Raw genomic sequence first — 22,973 nt, 5'->3', positions numbered from 1 at the left:
CAGCGCTGTATGTCACGGAGCTGCTGTCAGCGCTGTATGTCACGGAGCTGCTGTCAGCGCTGTATGTCACGGTGCTGCTGTCAGCGCTGTATGTCACGGAGCTGCTGTCAGCGCTGTATGTCACGGAGCTGCTGTCAGCGCTGTATGTCACGGAGCTGCTGTCAGCGCTGTATGTCACGGAGCTGCTGTCAGCGCTGTATGTCACGGAGCTGCTGTCAGCGCTGTATGTCACGGTGCTGATGTCAGTGCTCTGTATTACGGTGCTGCTGTCAGTGCTCTGTATCTCCTGCACCCTCTTGTTTGCCTACCCTGGTCCCTGACCTTCCCTCTCCTCCATTGCCTTCATTAGCTCCATAGTCCTGAATTGTCAGAACAATTTCCCAAATAAAAAAAAAATGCTTGTAGTTATCGATCCCAAATTCACCTCATACATGTATTATGCTATTGTCCAGGTGGTGGGACTGCGTGCTACCCCCTAATAATTACCCCGTGGCCGCAAATTCGACCTAAAGGTTTGCGAAATTCGCCTCCCATTGAAGTCAATGGAGCCCGCGGCGAACGGTCGTTTTCGCGAACGTTTGTGCCCGTTCGCGTTTCGCGTTCGCGAAACGTCCCGTCGGAAGTTCGTCCATCACTATACCCGAGTACCTGTCCCAGCCCATCAGAGTACCCGAGTACCTGTCCCAGCCCATCAGAGTACCCGAGTACCTGTCTCAGCCCATCAGAGTACCTGTCCCAGCCCATCAGAGTACCCGAGTACCTGTCCCAGCCCATCAGAGTACCCGAGTACCTGTCCCAGCCCATCAGAGTACCCGAGTACCTGTCCCAGCCCATCAGAGTACCCGAGTACCTGTCCCAGCCCATCTGAGTACCCGAGTACCTGTCCCAGCCCATCTGAGTACCCGAGTACCTGTCACAGTTCATCTGAGTACCCGAGTACCTGTCCCGGCCCATCAGAGTACCCGAGTACCTGTCCCGGCCCATCAGAGTACCCGAGTACCTGTCACGGCACATCAGAGCACCCGAGTACCTGTCACGGCACATCAGAGTACCCGAGTACCTGTCACGGCACATCAGAGTACCCGAGTACCTGTCACGGCCCATCAGGGTACCCGAGTACCTGTCACGGCCCATCAGGGTACCCGAGTACCTGTCACGGCCCATCAGGGTACCCGAGTACCTGTCACGGCCCATCAGGGTACCCGAGTACCTGTCACAGTCCATTAGAGTACCGAGTACCTGTCAAAGTCCATTAGAGTACCGAGTACCTGTCACAGTCCATTAGAGTACCGAGTACCTGTCACAGTCCATTAGAGTACCGAGTACCTGTCACAGCCCATCTGAGTACCCGAGTACCTGTCACAGTTCATCTGAGTACCTGTCACCGCCCTTCAGAGTACCCAAATACCAGTCACCAAACCATCAGAGTACCTGTCACCAGGCCATCTGAGTACCCGAGTACCTGTCACAGTTCATCTGAGTACCTGTCACCGCCCTTCAGAGTACCCAAATACCAGTCACCAAACCATCAGAGTACCTGTCACCAGGCCATCAGAGTACCTGAGTACTTGTCACCAGGCCATCAGAGTACCCGAGTACCTGTCACCAGGCCATCAGAGTACCCGAATACCTGTCACCAGGCCATCAGAGTACCCGAGTACCTGTCACCAGGCCATCAGAGTACCCGAGTACCTGTCACCAGGCCATCAGAGTACCCGAGTACCTGTCACCAGGCCATCAGAGTACCCGAGTACCTGTCACCAGGCCATCAGAGTACCCGAGTACCTGTCACCAGGCCATCAGTGTACCCGAGTACCTGTCCCAGCCCATCAGAGTACCCGAGTACCTGTCTCAGCCCATCAGAGTACCTGTCCCAGCCCATCAGAGTACCCGAGTACCTGTCCCAGCCCATCAGAGTACCCGAGTACCTGTCCCAGCCCATCAGAGTACCCGAGTACCTGTCCCAGCCCATCAGAGTACCCGAGTACCTGTCCCAGCCCATCTGAGTACCCGAGTACCTGTCCCAGCCCATCTGAGTACCCGAGTACCTGTCACAGTTCATCTGAGTACCCGAGTACCTGTCCCGGCCCATCAGAGTACCCGAGTACCTGTCCCGGCCCATCAGAGTACCCGAGTACCTGTCACGGCACATCAGAGCACCCGAGTACCTGTCACGGCACATCAGAGTACCCGAGTACCTGTCACGGCACATCAGAGTACCCGAGTACCTGTCACGGCCCATCAGGGTACCCGAGTACCTGTCACGGCCCATCAGGGTACCCGAGTACCTGTCACGGCCCATCAGGGTACCCGAGTACCTGTCACGGCCCATCAGGGTACCCGAGTACCTGTCACAGTCCATTAGAGTACCGAGTACCTGTCAAAGTCCATTAGAGTACCGAGTACCTGTCACAGTCCATTAGAGTACCGAGTACCTGTCACAGTCCATTAGAGTACCGAGTACCTGTCACAGCCCATCTGAGTACCCGAGTACCTGTCACAGTTCATCTGAGTACCTGTCACCGCCCTTCAGAGTACCCAAATACCAGTCACCAAACCATCAGAGTACCTGTCACCAGGCCATCAGAGTACCTGAGTACTTGTCACCAGGCCATCAGAGTACCCGAGTACCTGTCACCAGGCCATCAGAGTACCCGAATACCTGTCACCAGGCCATCAGAGTACCCGAGTACCTGTCACCAGGCCATCAGAGTACCCGAGTACCTGTCACCAGGCCATCAGAGTACCCGAGTACCTGTCACCAGGCCATCAGAGTACCCGAGTACCTGTCACCAGGCCATCAGAGTACCCGAGTACCTGTCACCAGGCCATCAGTGTACCCGAGTACCTGTCACCAGGCCATCAGAGTACCCGAGTACCTGTCACCAGGCCATCAGAGTACCTGTCACAGTCCATCTGAGTACCCGAGTACCTATCTCCAGCCCATCAGAGTACCCGAGTACCTATTTGCAGCCCATGTCTCATAGAATATACGTTGGGGTGTTTGCTTTCCAAAATAGGGTCATTTTGTGGGTAATTTCACTGTCCTGGTGGTCCAGGACCTTCAAAAGTGTGATGGGTAGGAATGAAATAAGATGTGTCATTTATGCTCCTAGAACGCCTGAACGTACTACTTCAATGTTTGGCCCATCTATGTGGCCAGGCTGTGTAAAAGTCCTACACATGTGGTATCGCCATACTCGGGAGGAGTAGCAGAATGTATTTTGGGGTGTAATTTTTGCTATATACATGTTATGTGTTAGAAATATCTTATAAATTGACAATTTTGTGTAAAAAAAAAAATGCGTTTTAATTTTTTTCCACATATTCCAAAAACTTCTGGAAAAAAATGAACCGTTCAAAAGACTCATTATGCCTCACAGATTATACGTTGGGGTGTTAGCTTTCCAAAATGGGGTGATTTTATGGGAAATTCCATTGTCCTGGTACTCCAGGGCCTTCAAAAGTGTAATAGGTGGTTGAGAAATGAGATGCGTCATTTTTGCTCGTAGAACGTCTGAAGGTACTACATCGATGTTGGTGCTCTGTATGTGGCCAGGCTGTGTAAAAGTCTCACACATGTGGTATCGCCGTACTCGGGAAGAGTAGCAGAATGTATTTTGGGGGGTAATTTGTTGTATACATATGCTGTGTGTGAGAAATAACCTGATAATATGACAATTTAGTAAAAAAAAATAAAAAAAAATAAAAAATCTTCATTTTGCAAAGAATTGTGGGAAAAAATGACAACTTAAAAAAACTCACCATGCTACTTACTTAATACCTTGGGATGTCTACTTTGTAAAAAGGGGTCATTTGGGGGGTATTTGTACTTTCCTGACTAGTTAGAGTCTCAAGAAATGAGGTACACCTGATGTACTGAAGGCCTGATCAGAAGTGATGAATTTTTAGTGATTGGCACCATAGATTGTAGACTCTATAACTTTCACAAAGACCAAATAATATATACTAATGTGGGTTATTTTTACCAAAGATATGTAGCAGTATAAATTTTGGCCAAAATTTATGAAGAAAAATTACTAATTAGCAAAAATTTATGACAGAAACGAAGAAAAAGGCATTTTTTTCACAAAATTTATGTTTTATTTTATTTATAGCACAAAAAATAAAAAACCCACTAGTGATTAAATACCACTAAAAGAAAGCTCTATTTGTGTGGAAAAAAGGACGCAAGTTTCATATGGATACTGTGTTGGATGACTGAGTAATTGTCATTCAAAGTGTGAGAGCGCTGAAAGCTGAAAATTGGTCTGGTCAGGAAGGGGGTGTAACTGCACTGTACTGAGGTGGTTAAGGGTATTTTTGCTAAGGTTTTTGATAAACTGTGGCAAAACTACCACAATTTATTCTCCAGGGTCTCTGCTTTTAGAAAATATACAAAGTCTTTAGTGAAAGTAATCCAATTTTTTTTTTATTAATTTACATTTTCAAATTTCACATGTTGGTAGGGTAACCCTTCCTCTAAAAAAAAACAAAAAACAAACACAAAAGTGCACCTCCATCTAGGTATAGATTTTTTATTAAAAAAAGCATAAAAGACAATTAAAATGCACTCACTAGTTAAAAATAGATCAAGGCTTGTCATAGACCCACACATGCAGCCACATCCCCTCCACTTCCTGTCTTCACCCAGCCGAGAGAGGTGCTGTTTGGAGCCGCAGCCATCTTGCCACTTCTGGAAGCTGCTGGTGTTTATATCTCAGCCTGAAGTCTGACAGCTGCACTTCCTTAACCACTTTCAGACCGGACCATTTTGCTGGTAAATGACCAGAGGTCTTTTTACAATTTGGCACTGCGCTGCTTTAACTGGTAATTGCGCGGTCGTGCAATGTTGTACCCAAACAAAATTTGCGTCCTTTTCTTCCCACAAATAGAGCTTTCTTTTGATGGTATTTGATTGCCTCTGCGATTTTTATTTTTTGCGATATAAACGTAAAAAGACGTAAAAAGACCGTTATAATAACCTTTTTGTTATTAGAAAAATCCAATAAACTCAATTTTAGTCATACATTTAGGCCAAAATGTATTCAGCCACATGTCTTTGGTAAAAAAAAAGTCAATAATTGTATATTTATTGGTTTGCGCAAAAGTTGTCACATCTACAAACTAAGGTACGTTTTCTGGAATTTACGCAGCTTTTAGTTTACGACTGCCTATCTCATTTCTTGAGGTGCTAAAATGGCAGGGCAGTACAAACCCCCCCCAAATGACCCCATTTTGGAAAGTAGACACCCTAAGGAAATTGATAAGTGGCATGTTGAGCCCATTGAATATTTTATTTTTTTGCCTCAAGCGATTGAATAATGACAAAAAAAAAATATTTTTTTTTTTTTTACACAAAGTTGTCACTAAATGATATATTGCTCACACATGCTATGGGAATATGTGAAATGACACCCCAAAATAAATTCTGCTGCTTCTCCTGAGTACGGGGATACCACACGTGTGGGATTTTTTGGGAGCCTAGCCGCGTACGGGGCCCCGAAAGCCAAGAACCGCCTTCAGGTTTTCTAAGGGCGTAAATATTTGACTTCACTCCTCACTACCTATTACAGTTTTGAAGGCCATAAAATGCCAAGATGGCACAAAACCCCCACAAATGACCCCATTTTAGAAAGTAGACACCCCAAGCTATTTGCTGAGAGGCATTTTGAGTCCATGGAATATTTTATATTTTGCCACAAGTTGCGGGAAAATTACAAACTTTAATTTTTTTTTATTTTTTTTTCACAAAGTTGTCACTAAATGATATATTGCTCACACATGCTATGGGCATATGTGAAATGACACCCCAAAATAAATTCTGCTGCTTCTCCTGAGTACGGGGATACCACATATGTGGGACTTTTTGGGAGCCTAGCCGCGTACGGGGTTCCCCCCCCAGATCCATACCAGAACCTTATCCGAACATGCTACCCGGCCGGCCAGGAAAGGGGGTGGGGACGAGCGAGCGCCCCCCCTCCTGAGCCGTACCAGGCCGCGTGCCCTCAACATGGGGGGTGCCTTGGGGAAGGGGGGGCCACGCATCCTCTGGGACTGTGACATCATAATGGGCGGGGACATCATCAGGTGATGTCCCTATATAAGTCGCCGCACGCCACGTGTTCTGTCATAGTGAGCGGAGACAGCGACGAGGCAACATCTCCAGAAGAGAAGAACAGAAGACTGCGGCGGCGGCAGCGGCGACAGAAGACCGGGCCACCGTTTGTAAAAGAGCTAGAAGAAGGTGCGGTGGCCCGGCAAGAAGAACCGAAGAGGGGGACAAGACCCCCGAAGTCAGAAGAAGAGGGTGGCGGCGGTGAAGAAGAATGCTGGGCTCCTCCACTAGTAAAAGAGCTAGCAGAAGATAGCGGAGGAGTCCGGTGAGAAGACCCCCCCAAGACGGAAGAAGACCCCCGGAGCTGTGCAATAAACTATTTTAACCCTGTGCTGTGTTTTTTTTTTACATTTTTTTTCACAGGTGAATGGGTAGGGGTACATTGTACCCCATATTCATTCATATAGGGTGGGGGGCCGGGATCCGGGGCCCCCTTAACAAAGGGGGCTCCCGGATTCCGATAAGCCCCCCGCCCGCAGACCCCGACAACCAACGGCCAGGGTTGTCGGGAAGAGACCCTTGTCCTCATCAACATGGGAACAAGGTGCTTTGGGGTGGGGGAGCCGCGCGGCCCCCCCTTCCCCAAGGCACCCCCCCATGTTGAGGGCGCGTGGCCTGGTATGGCTCAGGAGGGGGGGCACTCGCTCGTCCCCACCCCCTTTCCTGGCCGACCGGGTAGCATGCTCGGATAAGGGTCTGGTATGGATCTGGATTTTCCGCGTAGGGGGTTCCCCTTAAAATCCATACCAGACCTAAGGGCCTGTTATGCTCTCGGAGGGGGAACCCACGCCAATTTTTTTTCATAAATTTGGCGTGGAGTTCCCTCTTGAGAGCTGATAATTCTGTCAGAGTCGCCTCTGTATAGACGGAGATCTGACTTGGAGGCAACTTCCATTGAAATCAATGGGTACCGGTCGCCTACAAGTCGGATTGAAGTAGTACAGGAACCTTTTCTGAAGTCAGAGCGACTTCAGTAGTGTGCATTAAGACGGCTCTCATTCACTTACATTGATTTTTACATGTTGTCCGACCTGAGGCGACTAGGGGTGACCTGAAGTCGGATCTGAGATGCCCCTGTGTGAACGGACCCTTACTATAAAGGGAGAGTTAGTTTACCAACATGTGAAATTTGAACAACCTGTGTAAGTTAATAAAAAAGTTATGCCCACTTTTGCATTACTTTCAGTATAGTCCTTGTACAATGTTTGGGGGTTAAAACTAAGACCCCTTTCACACTGGGGCGTTTTTCTGGCATTTTTCAGGTGTTTTTCAGGCGCTTGAAAGAAGCGCTTGAAAGAAGCGCTTGAAAGAAGCCTCATCTGCAATCCCAATGTGAAAGCCCAAGTGCTTTAAGAGCCCTTTCACACTGCCAGCGCCTGAAAAACTATTTTAAAGCGCCGCTTAAACTAGCGGCACTTTATCAGCGTTTTTCAAGCACTAGTGGGGTGCTTTTAACCCCTGCTAGTAGCCAAATATAAAAGCTCCCACAAAGTGCCGCTGCCAAAATCACTTTGCAGACGCTTTTCAGGCGTTTTGCAGGCGCTTCACATTGATTTCAATGGGAAGGGGCGCTTTAGGAGCGGTGTATTCACTGCTCCAAAAGCGCTGCAAAGAAGCTGCTTGCAGGACTTTTTTTGACACCCTGCCAGCACAGCACAGCTCGAGTGCTTTCACACTGGGATTGCAGTTGTGGCTTCTTTCAGGTGCTTTACAGGCACTTTTTTTTAAAGCTAAAGCGCCTGAAAAACGCCCCAGTATGAAAGGGATTGCAGATGAGGCTTCTTTCAAGCGCTTTACAGTTTCAAAAAATGCAAAAACAGCTCTAGCAGTAGAAGCATAACAGTTTGCTATGATTTGGTATTGTTTTGGTGTGGGGGGGGGGGGGGGGGTGTAGTGTGGTCTTATGTATCTATAGATATACTCATAAAAGATTAATATTTATATTTTGTTATTCTATATCGGATGCTTTAGCTGGACAGTGGTCATCTAAAGTCCAACAGTTGGTCTGTCAATTGCCTAATCTTGGCATTCAGAAGTCAGCACTTCTTAATCTTCAAGTGACTGCCGTGATTGTCTAAACAATGGCAGCACCCATATTTCAAATCTGCTTTTAGGTGCACAACGGGGTAGCTCATTTTAGATGCTGCCTCAGGACCCATATTTTGTCAAGAAAGCCCTAAAAACTCCAAATATAGCGACTCCTAAAGATTCAATGATACTAATATGCATACAAAGTACAAAATAGAACCCATTATCCCGATAAATAGAGTGTGCATGTGTGCGCGCCTGCTGTTTCCCATACGTGATTATTGCAATCACGTATGGGGCCCTTGTAATCAGCAAAATACCTTAAACCACAGATCTCTCACCGCCAGAAGACAGGCATGAAATATCTGTAAAATACTTGACGGCATCTTTGTTTAAAGTCACAGGTTGATGGCCAAATCGTTTTTATTCCACTCCCCACTGTTAAAAGGGTAAAAATAAAAGACCCTCGGCACCCGGCTATTTCTCTGATTAATGCCCCTATTTTCACTGCTGAAAGTTTAATACCTTTTTATGTTAAAAGTAAACTTTCTTGACAGAATCTCCCAGAATTTTAAATTAAAGGGAGGTAAAATAATAACTAGCGATTTTGTATGCTTTCAGGCCATTTTGAAATCAAATGACTTGATGGATGCTACAATATCACTTTTTTTGGCTACGGAATAGTGTAAAATTATTACTCTCCGCGGACAATGCAGTATAAAACAAGAATGCCTTTATTACCAGTGGCGAGGATGTGACAAGTCTGATAGATGCCACTTTGAGTCTCTACTGAGCTCCGGCCGGCTTCCACACTTATTTCACTGCTACTAATAGATCCTGCAATTTTGACTGGCCATCAGTTAAAAAAGTGTCATTTACTCCGAAGCGACAGGTAAGTAAAATGTCCTTAAACATTCCATTTGTCTCTCTTTCTCTGACTGTCTGACTAATGACTCCAAATAATGCATTTTGTACGTGTCGTCTGAGTGATGTACTGGCCAGTATTAGGTAATGAATATGAAATGAAGAAATAGGCTGGTGTTTATTTGTGGTATAATGCAGTACAGAATCAGAGAAAGACAGTCTGGAGCTAATGGAGGATTGCTAATAGAATATGTCTTTCTGTACCTCAGATTATTCTCCTGCAGGCACAGGATCAGACATACTGTCTGTGATGCTGCACCGGGACCTATCAGGAACGCATATCTAAAAAACGGTCAGGGTAGGAGGGTCCTGAGGAGTTTATCTAAAACACCTGGATGAGTAAAGTGCAAGCCACACAAACTCTTTCCTATGGCAAATTTAACTCCAAATTTAGTTATATAAAGCCTAGTCATTGTTGTGACAAGCCCATTCATTTGGGCAGCACCGCTGCTGGTACAGTCATTTGGAAAGGACTTCACAGCAGTGTTGTGTTTGAATGGAATCTCATCAGGATTCTGAACGTCTTTGTGGCTGAAGATTAAAATAAAGTGGAATTCTAAGGTGGCGACTCCTGGAATTTTCCCAATTCTTGTTCCATCATTTAATAATTATGGGCAACTCCTATCATAAATTTGTTTGCGATGCATATGATAAACATAGCATGTAGCTCTTCATTGGGGTGGATGGGCAAAATAACGTCTACATATTCTGTAGTACTCATGAAGTCGATCCAACAGGCCCATGTTCTGTGGAATTCTGTGATAACATCTTGGGAGATATGGATTAACTTTGTAAGTACTACAGATTGTGTAGACTTTATTTTGCCCATCCACCCCAATGAAGAGATATAACTAATTAACTCACCAGAGAATTTAATGCTGCAGATCTGCTTTACAGGGACTCCTTTGGTAGACTTCATGCAACCCTCTATTTTCTTTTTACACATTGACCAATGGTTTTGGACCTAATGTAGATTTTATTAGGATATCAGCTTCACCTCTTTCCTCCCTATGCCTCCCTTTCTGGTTTTCATACCATTGTCTACCAGGCTCCCTTTCTACCAAGATCCCCCCCCCCTTTTTTTTTTTCTTCTCTCTTTCATTTTTTCCTCACCTTTTACCCTCCCTCATTTCCTCCTCTTTCCTTCTATTATGATATGCTTTTATGCGTCCTTCCTCCTATTCATCTCATTGACTTCATTCTATGTGTATGACGTTTTTTAAGCCGTAGCCTTATTGGCCAGATAGTTAACACATATTTGCTTTTTTTTTGGCTGGCTTTTAGCTATAATACTAGGCAATTGTTCTATTATCTACCCTTGGTAACCTATTTTTCCATTCGCTGATTACTCAAGTACACATTTCTTGAACACACCATCTGAGACTGCTGTGGGATTTTTTGTGTACCGGTTGACCACCGGTATTTGTAAAGCTGTTTGATGTGTATTGCCCGTATCTTTGAGTTTCTCCTGTCATAGCTTTGTTCTGTATCTTTGAAATATTCTTTGATGAATTATGGAACCAGACTCAATTAGGTTATGTGACGTAGGTACATAGTTGATCACGTTGAAAAAGAGCCACTAGTTTGGACAATAGAAAATAATTGAATAAATAAACAGAAAACCTGCATATACAGAATCCTATACCCATATTATATTATATATTTTTTTATATTAAAAAATAAATAGAAATACCCCATACCCCCCAGGCAGACTCATTGTGGCAGGGAGGGGTTCCTTCTGTGTTCCTCCTGCTGTATATCTTGATAAAATCATTCACCCACTAGCGGCTAAGGGCAGGTACTTCCTTAAGGACACCAGAGATTTTTTATTAAAATTACATAAAATGTAATTACCAGAGACATTTCTTTTGGTTACCTGGCATAGGTGTGTGCAGCCTATTGCATTTGGGTGTGCACCCTAAAGCTCAAACACAAATGTGTGTGTGTATCTACAAATATATGACCCTAGCATATTAATCTCCTTGCCAACACAGTGAAAGAGACACTTCTCTTATGGCAAAGTCGGTAAGAGGAAGATCGTTTCCATCCTCCTGCCGGCACATGGAGCTATAATGCTAATGCGCATGGGCTGATTAGGGTGTGCCCGGGCACATCTGGAACACCATGACGGCACTGATTGGACACAGCTGTCATGTGATCAGGAGGGCCAATCACAGAGTCCCCTGCTGATTGGAGATGAGCCGTGTCCGGGTTACAAAAGTGCATCAGGATGCATAGGTGCGCGCGATCCCCTTCCTACTGAGGGACGTTTCTGAATGTCCACTCAGAAGGAGGAAGCTCCCACCCGGCCATATATGTGCAGTGGTTGGGTGGGAGGTGGTTATTACATATTGTGCTTGAAAATAACTTATTTTTGCTTCAAGCGGATTATTTTATGCAGCTCGGGGAAGCCCCCCCCACAAGCAAATGCATCTATGGATGCAGTTGAACCAAATTATGTGTATATTCATGAATTATTTAAAAAACATTTGGTTTTGTTTCATTGATGATGTGTTTGCACTATGGGGTATAGACTGTTGTTCCCTCACTGAGTTTGATTTACAGCTTAATACATGGTGGAAGGCTTGAAGTTCAAAATGACAGTGGATGAGGAATCCATATTATTTTTAAATGTGAAGGTTTACAAAAAAGCTGTTTGAGTTAGAGACAGATTTATATGTTAAACCCACAGACCGTAATCAATTATTATTACATTCAAGTTTTCACCCACATGCAGTATTCCGCTCTATCCCTCCGAGCAAAATGGCTAGAGTAGGCAGAATAGTAAGTGATCCCGTACTGAGAGAAAAGCATCTCATGGAGATGGTACAAAAATTAAGTGTTAGGGGTTACCCTTTGATGGAGTTACTAAAAGAAAAACAAGAATTTTGAATACTAGTAGAACAGCATTGCTATAAGGTAAAAAGTCGCACAGGGGTGCTTTTTACACATTCCTTTTGTCTCACAATATAACCAGTACTAAGGTAGGATATATAATATTATCAAAAAACTGTGGAAATTGTTACAGATGAATTATGCTGCAAATTTTCAACAGCCACCCTTAAAGTGGTTGTAAACCTTCCTTTTAAAAATAAAATAAAAATAACAAACATGCCTATATTTACATGCTGTGTGCAATGGTTTTGAACAGAGCAGCTCCGATCCTCCTCTTCTGAGGTCCCCTGACAGCACTCCAGGCCCCTGCTCTACCTCGGATGCCCCCACAGAAAGCCGCTTTCCCTGGGGTCCATTGACACAGAGAGCGGGACTCAGCCCCACCCCTTGCTCCCGTGTCACAGGACTTGGTTTACAGCAGTGGGAGCCTAAGGCTCCTGCTCCTATCAATCTGTCCAGTGAGGAGAATGTCAGCGGCTGGATGCGCTGCGCTCATGCACATCCCTGGATTGGATCAGGCAGGTATGAAAAAGTGGGGTCTGGAGGGGAGGTGCAGCACAGAAGGTTTTTCACCTTAATGTATAAAATGGATGTAAACCCGATTCATGAAATTTGAATTAAGCACATATATCTGCCGTGTTTTCTTATCTCTCTTCAAAGCACTATGTCCTGTAGCTGTCTCCTGCTCAGGTCTTCGGTTAACACCCTGAAACAGGGGAGGGCTGGCAGCCTTAGGCCTGGGGGGCAAGTCCAGTCAAGTGGCCCATAGCAAAGTGATGGATCGGGAAAACAGTCGCTAAGATTTTTCATGATCACAAAAGGTGCGTGTGTGTGGGGGGGGGGGGGAGGCAGGGAGGACAATGTGGCCCTACAGGGCCTTTGGGGGACTTGTACTACCATGGCCTCCAGGAACTAAACCGCAAGCAAGTCCCTGTATGAATCCCTCAGAGCTGAGGACCTGCCCCCCTCCGCAACTAGACTAACTACAAGTCCCAACATTGACCCATGTGATCTAAGGATGTGTCCCCTTAGATCCCACGGGTTCAAGCTGTGCCCTGTAGTCCTTCACTAGTTGTGGGGGGGGGGGAGCTGGGGTGTGTGACACATCCTGATCTCTGAGGGGTTTATGTTGGGACCTTTAGTCCTTCACTTTTGGGGTGTTACATGCCAAAATGTAAAGGACTACAAGTCCTAGCATGAACCCTGTCTGAGATTAAAGGATATGATCTCATCCTCTGCTGCCGGCTCATGCTCCCATGACACACACGTATGTTCTAATTCATTCACTTCTCCCATCCTCACCTCGGGCAGCTTGACCATAGGCTTCAAAATAGGGTGGACTCGGAGCGCAGAGCATTTGCTTTTCTAACACTGAACCACCTCTCTGCCAATCGGGAAGAGCGGGTCTGACATCCGTCACCTGATTGGCTGAAAGGACGGGCGTTGAGCATTGATCACTTTTCAGTGGAGTGGCAGTGCCTGCTACAAGTGTGTACAAGCCTTTGGGCTCACACTGGTGTGCTGCAGTTTAGCCGCAGTGCTTATGTACACAGTTTTCCTTAGCCACAGTCTCATAGGCTTATATAAGGTTGTGCGTTTTTGCTGCAGTTTTTTTTATAGCGCACCAAAGATGCAGCCGTTTTTGTGCACTTTCAGAAAATGCAGCAAAAATGTGCAAACGAATAGATGTCTATGGGACATGCAGGAAGACAGTGAGATTAGTGATGGACGAACGTTTCGCCCGGCGGTCGTTTCGCGGCGAATTTCCGACATTCGCGGTCCGCACGTTCGAACGCCTTTTTCCGTCGTTCGCCGCGGCGGACTTACGTGTTTAATGTATACAAGAACTTTAACCTTTGGTGACACGTTTATCATGTGATACAGGACAGCCAATTGAGACATGACAGCACATGGACACTTGTACATTCCCCCTAACCTATAAATACACCCGATCCGGTGGCCATTTTACATTCTTTCTTCTGTTACGATAGGGACAGGTTCCTGTGTGGAGTAGGGAGAGATAAACCACTAGCTATTTGGTACACAAAAGTTCTTTTCAGGACTGGTATAGGTGTTAGGTGTTGATAGGTTTGCTGTGCTGCTGATTCTTGCAGCAGCCTGAGTGTCTTTTGTTAGTTTAGAGAAAGGGAAAGGACGGTGTATGCTACAGGGACAGCCAGATTAGTCTTTCATCATCATCATCATCATCATCATCATTAGCTGTTACTATCAAGGTCCACAAAAGAGCTGTTCCAGTAACCACTAATCGTTCTCTTTTTTTGCCAATTTGTATAGGGACAGGAAGGAAGCAGTGTTGTCAGGCAGTGAGGGTAATTTTAAAGACTTGCTGTTATTATTAGTTCCACAAAGGTTCTTTTCAGGACTGGTATCAGTGGTACAGTAATAGGCTTGTACATGTATAATATTCTTTCTTCCAAATATAGAAAGGATATTATACTTGACTGCTGCCCTTCTGCTGCAGTCTGCTAAACATTCACAACTCACTTGTTCCACAAAAGTTCTTATAAGGACTGGTAACTTGGTATAGGGTGCTACGGTACATAGGCTTGAGTGCGGTACAGTCTGCTGTTCTGTAAGGACCGCTATCGGTCCACAATAGATAGGGTTGACGTGCACCACTGCTGACCGCTGCCCTATACTGCAGCAGTCCTTCAGCGGTATAGGGACTGACGTACAGTCTGCTAATCACTAACACACAACCTGCTTGTTCCACAAAAGTTCTTATAAGGACTGGTAACTTGGTATAGGGTGCTACGGTACATAGGCTTGAGTGCGGTACAGTCTGCTGTTCTGTAAGGACCGCTATCGGTCCACAATAGATAGGGTTGACGTGCACCACTGCTGACCGCTGCCCTATACTGCAGCAGTCCTTCAGCGGTATAGGGACTGACGTACAGTCTGCTAATCACTAACACACAACCTGCTTGTTCCACAAAAGTTCTTATAAGGACTGGTAACTTGGTATAGGGTGCTACGGTACATAGGCTTGAGTGCGGTACAGTCTGCTGTTCTGTAAGGACCGCTATCGGTCCACAATAGATAGGGTTGACGTGCACCACTGCTGACCGCTGCCCTATACTGCAGCAGTCCTTCAGCGGTATAGGGACTGACGTACAGTCTGCTAAACACTAATACACAACCTGCTTGGTCCACAAAAGTTCTTATAAGGACTGGTAACTTGGTATAGGGTGCTACGGTACATAGGCTTGAGTGCGGTACAGTCTGCTGTTCTGTAAGGACCGCTATCGGTCCACAATAGATAGGGTTGACGTGCACCACTGCTGACCGCTGCCCTATACTGCAGCAGTCCTTCAGCGGTATAGGGACTGACGTACAGTCTGCTAAACACTAATACACAACCTGCTTGGTCCACAAAAGTTCTTATAAGGACTGGTAACTTGGTATAGGGTGCTACGGTACATAGGCTTGAGTGCGGTACAGTCTGCTGTTCTGTAAGGACCGCTATCGGTCCACAATAGATAGGGTTGACGTGCACCACTGCTGACCGCTGCCCTATACTGCAGCAGTCCTTCAGCGGTATAGGGACTGACGTACAGTCTGCTAAACACTAATACACAACCTGCTTGGTCCACAAAAGTTCTTATAAGGACTGGTAACTTGGTATAGGGTGCTACGGTACATAGGCTTGAGTGCGGTACAGTCTGCTGTTCTGTAAGGACCGCTATCGGTCCACAATAGATAGGGTTGACGTGCACCACTGCTGACCGCTGCCCTATACTGCAGCAGTCCTTCAGCGGTATAGGGACTGACGTACAGTCTGCTAAACACTAATACACAACCTGCTTGGTCCACAAAAGTTCTTATAAGGACTGGTAACTTGGTATAGGGTGCTACGGTACATAGGCTTGAGTGCGGTACAGTCTGCTGTTCTGTAAGGACCGCTATCGGTCCACAATAGATAGGGTTGACGTGCACCACTGCTGACCGCTGCCCTATACTGCAGCAGTCCTTCAGCGGTATAGGGACTGACGTACAGTCTGCTAAACACTAATACACAACCTGCTTGGTCCACAAAAGTTCTTATAAGGACTGGTAACTTGGTATAGGGTGCTACGGTACATAGGCTTGAGTGCGGTACAGTCTGCTGTTCTGTAAGGACCGCTATCGGTCCACAATAGATAGGGTTGACGTGCACCACTGCTGACCGCTGCCCTATACTGCAGCAGTCCTTCAGCGGTATAGGGACTGACGTACAGTCTGCTAAACACTAATACACAACCTGCTTGGTCCACAAAAGTTCTTATAAGGACTGGTAACTTGGTATAGGGTGCTACGGTACATAGGCTTGAGTGCGGTACAGTCTGCTGTTCTGTAAGGACCGCTATCGGTCCACAATAGATAGGGTTGACGTGCACCACTGCTGACCGCTGCCCTATACTGCAGCAGTCCTTCAGCGGTATAGGGACTGACGTACAGTCTGCTAAACACTAATACACAACCTGCTTGGTCCACAAAAGTTCTTATAAGGACTGGTAACTTGGTATAGGGTGCTACGGTACATAGGCTTGAGTGCGGTACAGTCTGCTGTTCTGTAAGGACCGCTATCGGTCCACAATAGATAGGGTTGACGTGCACCACTGCTGACCGCTGCCCTATACTGCAGCAGTCCTTCAGCGGTATAGGGACTGACGTACAGTCTGCTAAACACTAATACACAACCTGCTTGGTCCACAAAAGTTCTTATAAGGACTGGTAACTTGGTATAGGGTGCTACGGTACATAGGCTTGAGTGCGGTACAGTCTGCTGTTCTGTAAGGACCGCTATCGGTCCACAATAGATAGGGTTGACGTGCACCACTGCTGACCGCTGCCCTATACTGCAGCAGTCCTTCAGCGGTATAGGGACTGACGTACAGTCTGCTAATCACTAACACACAACCTGCTTGTTCCACAAAAGTTCTTATAAGGACTGGTAACTTGGTATAGGGTGCTACGGTACATAGGCTTGAGTGCGGCACAGTCTGCTGTTCTGTAAGGACCGCTATCGGTCCACAATAGATAGGGTTGACGTGCACCACTGCTGACCGCTGCCCTATACTGCAGCAGTCCTTCATCGGTATAGGGACTAAGAGTTTTGTCACAGGGTCATTTAAAAAATGACAGGCAGAGGAAGAGGCAGGCCCTTCCGCAGGGGTGGTAGGGGTAGGGCAGGAGCAACAGGCTTGAGCCAAAGTGGGAAGTTGCAGAAGGTGCGTTCAATTACTTTAAAGGATGCACCAGACTTGGTTGAGTGGCTCGCTCAGCCTTACTCTTCTGCACCCTCCTCATCCTCTCGATCTGCACCCTCTTCTTCACTCTCTGCTATGTGCACCCCCAAAGACACTACCACCAACAACACGACCACCACCACCACCACCACATACCTTCCGCTTGAGTCACTGGAATTATTTTCCGATCCATATCAAGAGGACATTTCTGATGCGCAGCCACTCTTGGTATTGGATCAGGAAGAGGAGGTAGCAACAAGCGCTACTCAGCAGTCTGACGCCAGTACCCAGATCAGCCCAAGGAGGAGGTTGGTCCCCGGTGTTGCTGCCTACTCCGAGATCTCTACTTATAGCGGTGGGGAAGGTGACGTTGATGATGACGTGTCTAGTGATGTCACGTGGGTGCCCACAAGAGAGGAAGAGGAGGGGAGTTCAGAGGGAGATATGGACCAGCAGATAGGGAGGAGAAGCAGCAATGACTTACATTGCACAGCAGGGACAAAGCAGACTGCAAATGTATCAGGAGCGAGTCATCGACCATGTACGGTCACATCTGGCGCTCCCAGGACACCGGCACATGGCTCCGCAGTGTGGGCTTTTTTTAACGTGTCCGCTGCTGACAATAGCGTTGCCATCTGCAATCTTTGCAGTCAACGCGTTAGTCGCGGTAAGCCCAATACTCACCTAGGGACGACCGCCTTAAGAAGGCACATGAGCAGCCATCACCGAGCCCAGTGGGAGCAACGGAACACACAAAGCCACACTGCAGGCTCTCACCGTCCAGCCTCGTCTTCTACTTCTCCTTCTCCTCTCTCCTCACAATTGTCCTCCACTCCACCTTCCATCACGCCAAGCTCACATTTTTCTGCAAAAAGGCAGGCTTCCGTGGGCCTAATGTTTGAGCGTAAAAAAATGATGACGCCGGATAACCCTCTTGCCCAACGGTTGGCGGCTGGCTTGTCAGAACTCATAGCCCGCCAACTACTGCCATATAAACTGGTGGACTCGGAGGCCTTTCGCAAATTTGTGGCCATTGGAACACCACAATGGAAGGTCCCAGGAAGGAAGTATTTCTCAGAGAAGGGCATCCCAGAGCTATATGGCCATGTTCAGCGGCAAGTGAATGTATCTCTGGCACACAGTGTCGGTGCCAAGATACATCTGACCACAGACACGTGGTCTAGCAAACACGGGCAGGGAAGGTATATCAGTTTTACTGCCCACTGGGTGAACCTTCTGACGGCCGTCAAGCATGTAACCCGTGGCACCCGTGTAGATTTGGTTTTACCGCCACGGATTGCATGCAGGCCTGACTCTTCTTCTCCTCCTCCTACTCCATCCTCCTCCCTCTCCTCCTCAGCTGCCTCCTCCTTTTCCGCTGCTAGCGTCTCTTCCACTGCACCGCCCAAGCTCCCCAGAACCTATTCCACATGCCAGGTGAGACGTTGCCATGCCGTGCTGCGTCTGTTGTGCCTGGAAGCAAAGAGCCACACTGGCCCGGCACTCCTTTCAGCTTTGCGTTCACAGGCAGATGAGTGGCTAACACCGCTCAATTTGACAGTTGGTAAAGTGGTGTGTGACAACGGTGCCAATCTGCTTAGCGCATTGAAACAGGGCAAAATCACGCACGTGCCGTGCATGGCACACGTCTTAAACTTGGTCGTGCAGCGATTCCTTGTCAAATACCCTGGGGTCCAGGACATCTTGCGGCAGGCAAGGAAAATCTCGGCCCATTTCAGAAGATCTTACACGGCCATGGCTCGCCTTGCTGACATTCAGCGGCGACACCATCTGCCGGTCAGACGTCTTATTTGCGATTGCCCGACGCGATGGAACTCAACCTTCTATATGCTTGATAGGCTGCTCCAGCAGAAACGTGCAGTTAACGTCTACCTGTATGAACTCTGCGAAAGAAACGGTTCTGGGGAGCTGGGTTTTTTTTCACCGCGCCAGTGGCTGCTCATGCGCGACACATGCAGACTTCTGCGGCCATTTGAGGAGATCACCAAACTGGTCAGTCGCAGCCATGGCGCCATCAGTGACATGGTACCTTATGCCTTCTTTCTGGAGCGTGCATTGCGTCGTGTCATTGATCAGGCTGTGGAGGAGCAGGAGCGGGAAGATGAGGAAGTCGCAATGCTGGATGAATTCCCAGGGGGGGCTACTCTATCTGAGACAAGTCAACAACAGGAGTCTGATGAGGAGTCAGAGGAGGATGGTGCCGGGGCGGATGAGCAGGAGCAAGAAGAGCATGCTTTAAACCTTTCTGGGATCCCTGTTGTGCGAGGATGGGGAGAGGAGAATGAAGAGGACGACATTATCCTGGATGATGAGCAGGAGCCAGGCCACCACACCGCTTCCACTTTAGTGCAAATGGGGGCCTTCATGCTCCAGTGTTTTAATAGGGACCCCCGTATAAAAAGCATGAGGGTCAAGGACCAGTACTGGGTGGCAACGTACTTAGACCCCCGGTACAAACACAAAATGGCGGAAATGTTACCGCCGTCGCAGAGGGCTGTCAGAATGCAGCACTTCCAGGCCTTGCTTCGAGAAATGCTGCATTCTGCTTTTGCGTGCGCTGGCAGAGGAGCAATTCCCACTCCCAGAGAAGGATTTGCGGGTACCAATCCAACAGCGCCTGCAAGAAGAGGCCGGTTTGAAGATGTGTTGGTGACTTCGGATATGAGGTCATTCTTTCAGCCGACCCATCGACAGGTGTCATCCGGATCCAGCATCAGGGAACGCCTAGACCGTCAGGTGTCCGACTACATTGGGTTAACGGCCGATGTGGACGCTCTGAGGAGTGATGAACCCCTAGACTACTGGGTGGGCAGGCTTGACCTCTGGCCAGAGCTTGCCCAATTTGCAATCGAACTGTTGGCTTGCCCCTCATCCAGTGTCCTGTCCGAAAGGACGTTCAGCGCAGCAGGGGGGATTGTGACCGATAAGCGTACTCGCCTAGCTCACCACAGTGTTAACTACCTCACATTTCTAAAAATGAATGAGGCATGGATCTCGGAGGAATTCAACACATGTGACCAGTAGACCATGTATATGTCTATAAACTATTTTTTTAATCAAGCACACAGACCTTCTTAATTCATTTGGCTCACTTCCTTGACCCAAAAAAGCACACCGTACTATATGCCCCTACCCTCCTCTTTGAAGAGGTTGAGCGGTGTCATATTTCTACTGGGGCTGCTTATGATATCCCTGTGCTGTGCTGACTTCCTCCTGGGGGTTCTTATTATGAAGGGATCACACTATCCCTGTGCTGTGCTGACTTCCTCCTGGGGGTTCTTATTATGAGGGGATCACACCATCCCTGTGCTGTGCTGACTTCCTCCTGGGGGTTCTTATTATGAGGGGATCACACCATCCCTGTGCTGTGCTGACTTCCTCCTGGGGCTGCTTACGGTGCTGCTGTCAGTGCTGTATGTCACGGTGCTGCTGTCAGCGCTGTATGTCACGGTGCTGCTGTCAGCGCTGTATGTCACGGTGCTGCTGTCAGCGCTGTATGTCACGGTGCTGCTGTCAGCGCTGTATGTCACGGTGCTGCTGTCAGCGCTGTATGTCACGGTGCTGCTGTCAGCGCTGTATGTCACGGTGCTGCTGTCAGCGCTGTATGTCACGGTGCTGCTGTCAGCGCTGTATGTCACGGTGCTGCTGTCAGCGCTGTATGTCACGGTGCTGCTGTCAGCGCTGTATGTCACGGTGCTGCTGTCAGCGCTCTGTATTACGGTGCTGCTGTCAGATGCCTCTATCACGGTGCATGTGTCATTCCGGTATGTCACGCTGCTGGTGATCATCTCCTGCACCCTCTTCTTTGCCTACCCTGGTCCCTGACCTTCCCTCTCCTCCATTGCCTTCATTAGCTCCATAGTCCTGAATTGTTAGAACAATTTCCCAAATAAAATAAAAATGCTTGTAGTTATCGATCCCAAATTCACCTCATACATGTATTATGTCATTGTCCAGATGGTGGGACTACGTTTTACCCCCTAATAATTACCACGTGGCCGCAAATTCGACATGAAGGTTTGCAAAGTTCGCCTCCCATTGAAGTCAATGGGGCCCGCGGCGAACGTTCGGTTTCGCGAACGTTTGGGTCCGTTCGCATTTCGCTTTCGCGAAACGTCCCGTCGGAAGTTCGTCCATCACTAAGTGAGATCACCATAACTGCAGCAGACCAGTGTGAGCCCACATCATAGTACATAGGAGCCTGTACTGCACAGGCTGCTGAAAGAAAGCTTCTTATCTGCAGAGAGGGGGAGAGGAATTTGGGAGATAGAAGGGAAAGGCTGGTCACAGCTCACTCACTTCGAAGGAAGGACCCAGCAGGCAGAAGGCTCGGTTATCAGCTACCAGAGCTTCCCATGCAGATCACTGACGCATCTCAGTTTGAATGTTCCCGCCCACACGTCCTATTCAAAGGCGCAGCACACAGGCTGCCCAGTGTGGGCGGGCACAATGAGAGAGGGGGCTGGAGGAGGCAGAGCGTATCCACCCTCTTCCATTCGGCTGTGCTGAGTCTAAATGGAATGGACACAGACTGTCAGCTCAGAAGCAGGGAACAGCACTGTGACATGACAGATGTCCGCTCACGGCGCTAACGTTCCTGTACGCTTCTGGGCTGTTATCCAGCCCTGCCAGCCTCCCTCCGGAGTCACCCGAGCAGTAACACTCGGCCAACTGGACATGCTCAGTTCTCAGCTGGCAGCACATCAGCCTTTTTAGGGGATTTAGAGAGCAGCCTGGGGGGAAATTGCATCCCTGCCCCCTGTCCCAGCCTGCCCCTGCCCTGAAAACTTCTGACAAGTTCTCTGTCAACTGAGATAAAAGCAGCCTGATTTTTATGTTGGGGAGGTTGCTATAGATAGATTAGCAGAGTACTGAACTATTTAATGAACAGTTCTGAAAGTCTCTACCTATGAGGAGAGGGGGTGTGTGCCTTTCCTCCAATCAGCTGCCTTCACTGCAGTGTTGAACGGGAAGAGAAAATCTCCTAACATAATCTGAACTTTCTAAAGAATATATAAAGCTGAAGACAACAGATATAAAATTTATGTAGGAGGATTTGTTTCATCCCTGTGTATCATCTGTTCACTTCACTGAGTATATGTGAGGGCTTACATCCACTTTAAGGCTTTAGAACCACTTTAAAGTCCTCCAGGAAAGGCAAATCTATACAGGACAGTATTGTTAATGCTGATGTAGTTCTTCCTAAAATGTAGCCGTTAACATTTCTGGGTCCTAAACGCAGTGGATCCTTTCCATGCCTATCTTACATGCATTGCTCTAGCACAGGGGTCTCCAACGTGTGGAGCGCTGTGTAAATTGACAGTGTTATATGGGTACCTTAAATAAAATAGGGTTAATTGTAGACATGCACCCACACTCTCTCAGGTTGAACTGGATGGACTGGTGTCTTTATTCAACCTTACTAACTATGTAAACGTATTAAATGTATTGGGAGAGGAATAGTATTGTCACTGTTGTTGGTGTCAGTGGGAGAAATAGTGAGCCATTGTTGATGTACAATAGGGATAATTGTTGATGTACAATAGGGATAATTGTAGACATGCACCCACACTCTCTCAGGTTGAACTGGATGGACTGGTGTCTTTATTCAACCTTACTAACTATGTAAACGTATTAAATGTATTGGGAGAGGAATAGTATCGTCACTGTTGGTGGTGTCAGTGGGAGAAATAGTGAGCCATTGTTGATGTCAGTGGCAAGAATTATGCCCCATTTTT

This window comes from Lithobates pipiens, unplaced genomic scaffold (genome assembly GCF_037356315.1).
Source record: "Lithobates pipiens isolate NorthernLeopardFrog02 unplaced genomic scaffold, aLitPip1_a1.2 Scaffold_23, whole genome shotgun sequence".
In the NCBI taxonomy this organism is placed as follows: Eukaryota; Metazoa; Chordata; class Amphibia; order Anura; family Ranidae; genus Lithobates; species Lithobates pipiens.
Note: the sequence above shows the minus strand (reverse complement) of the source record.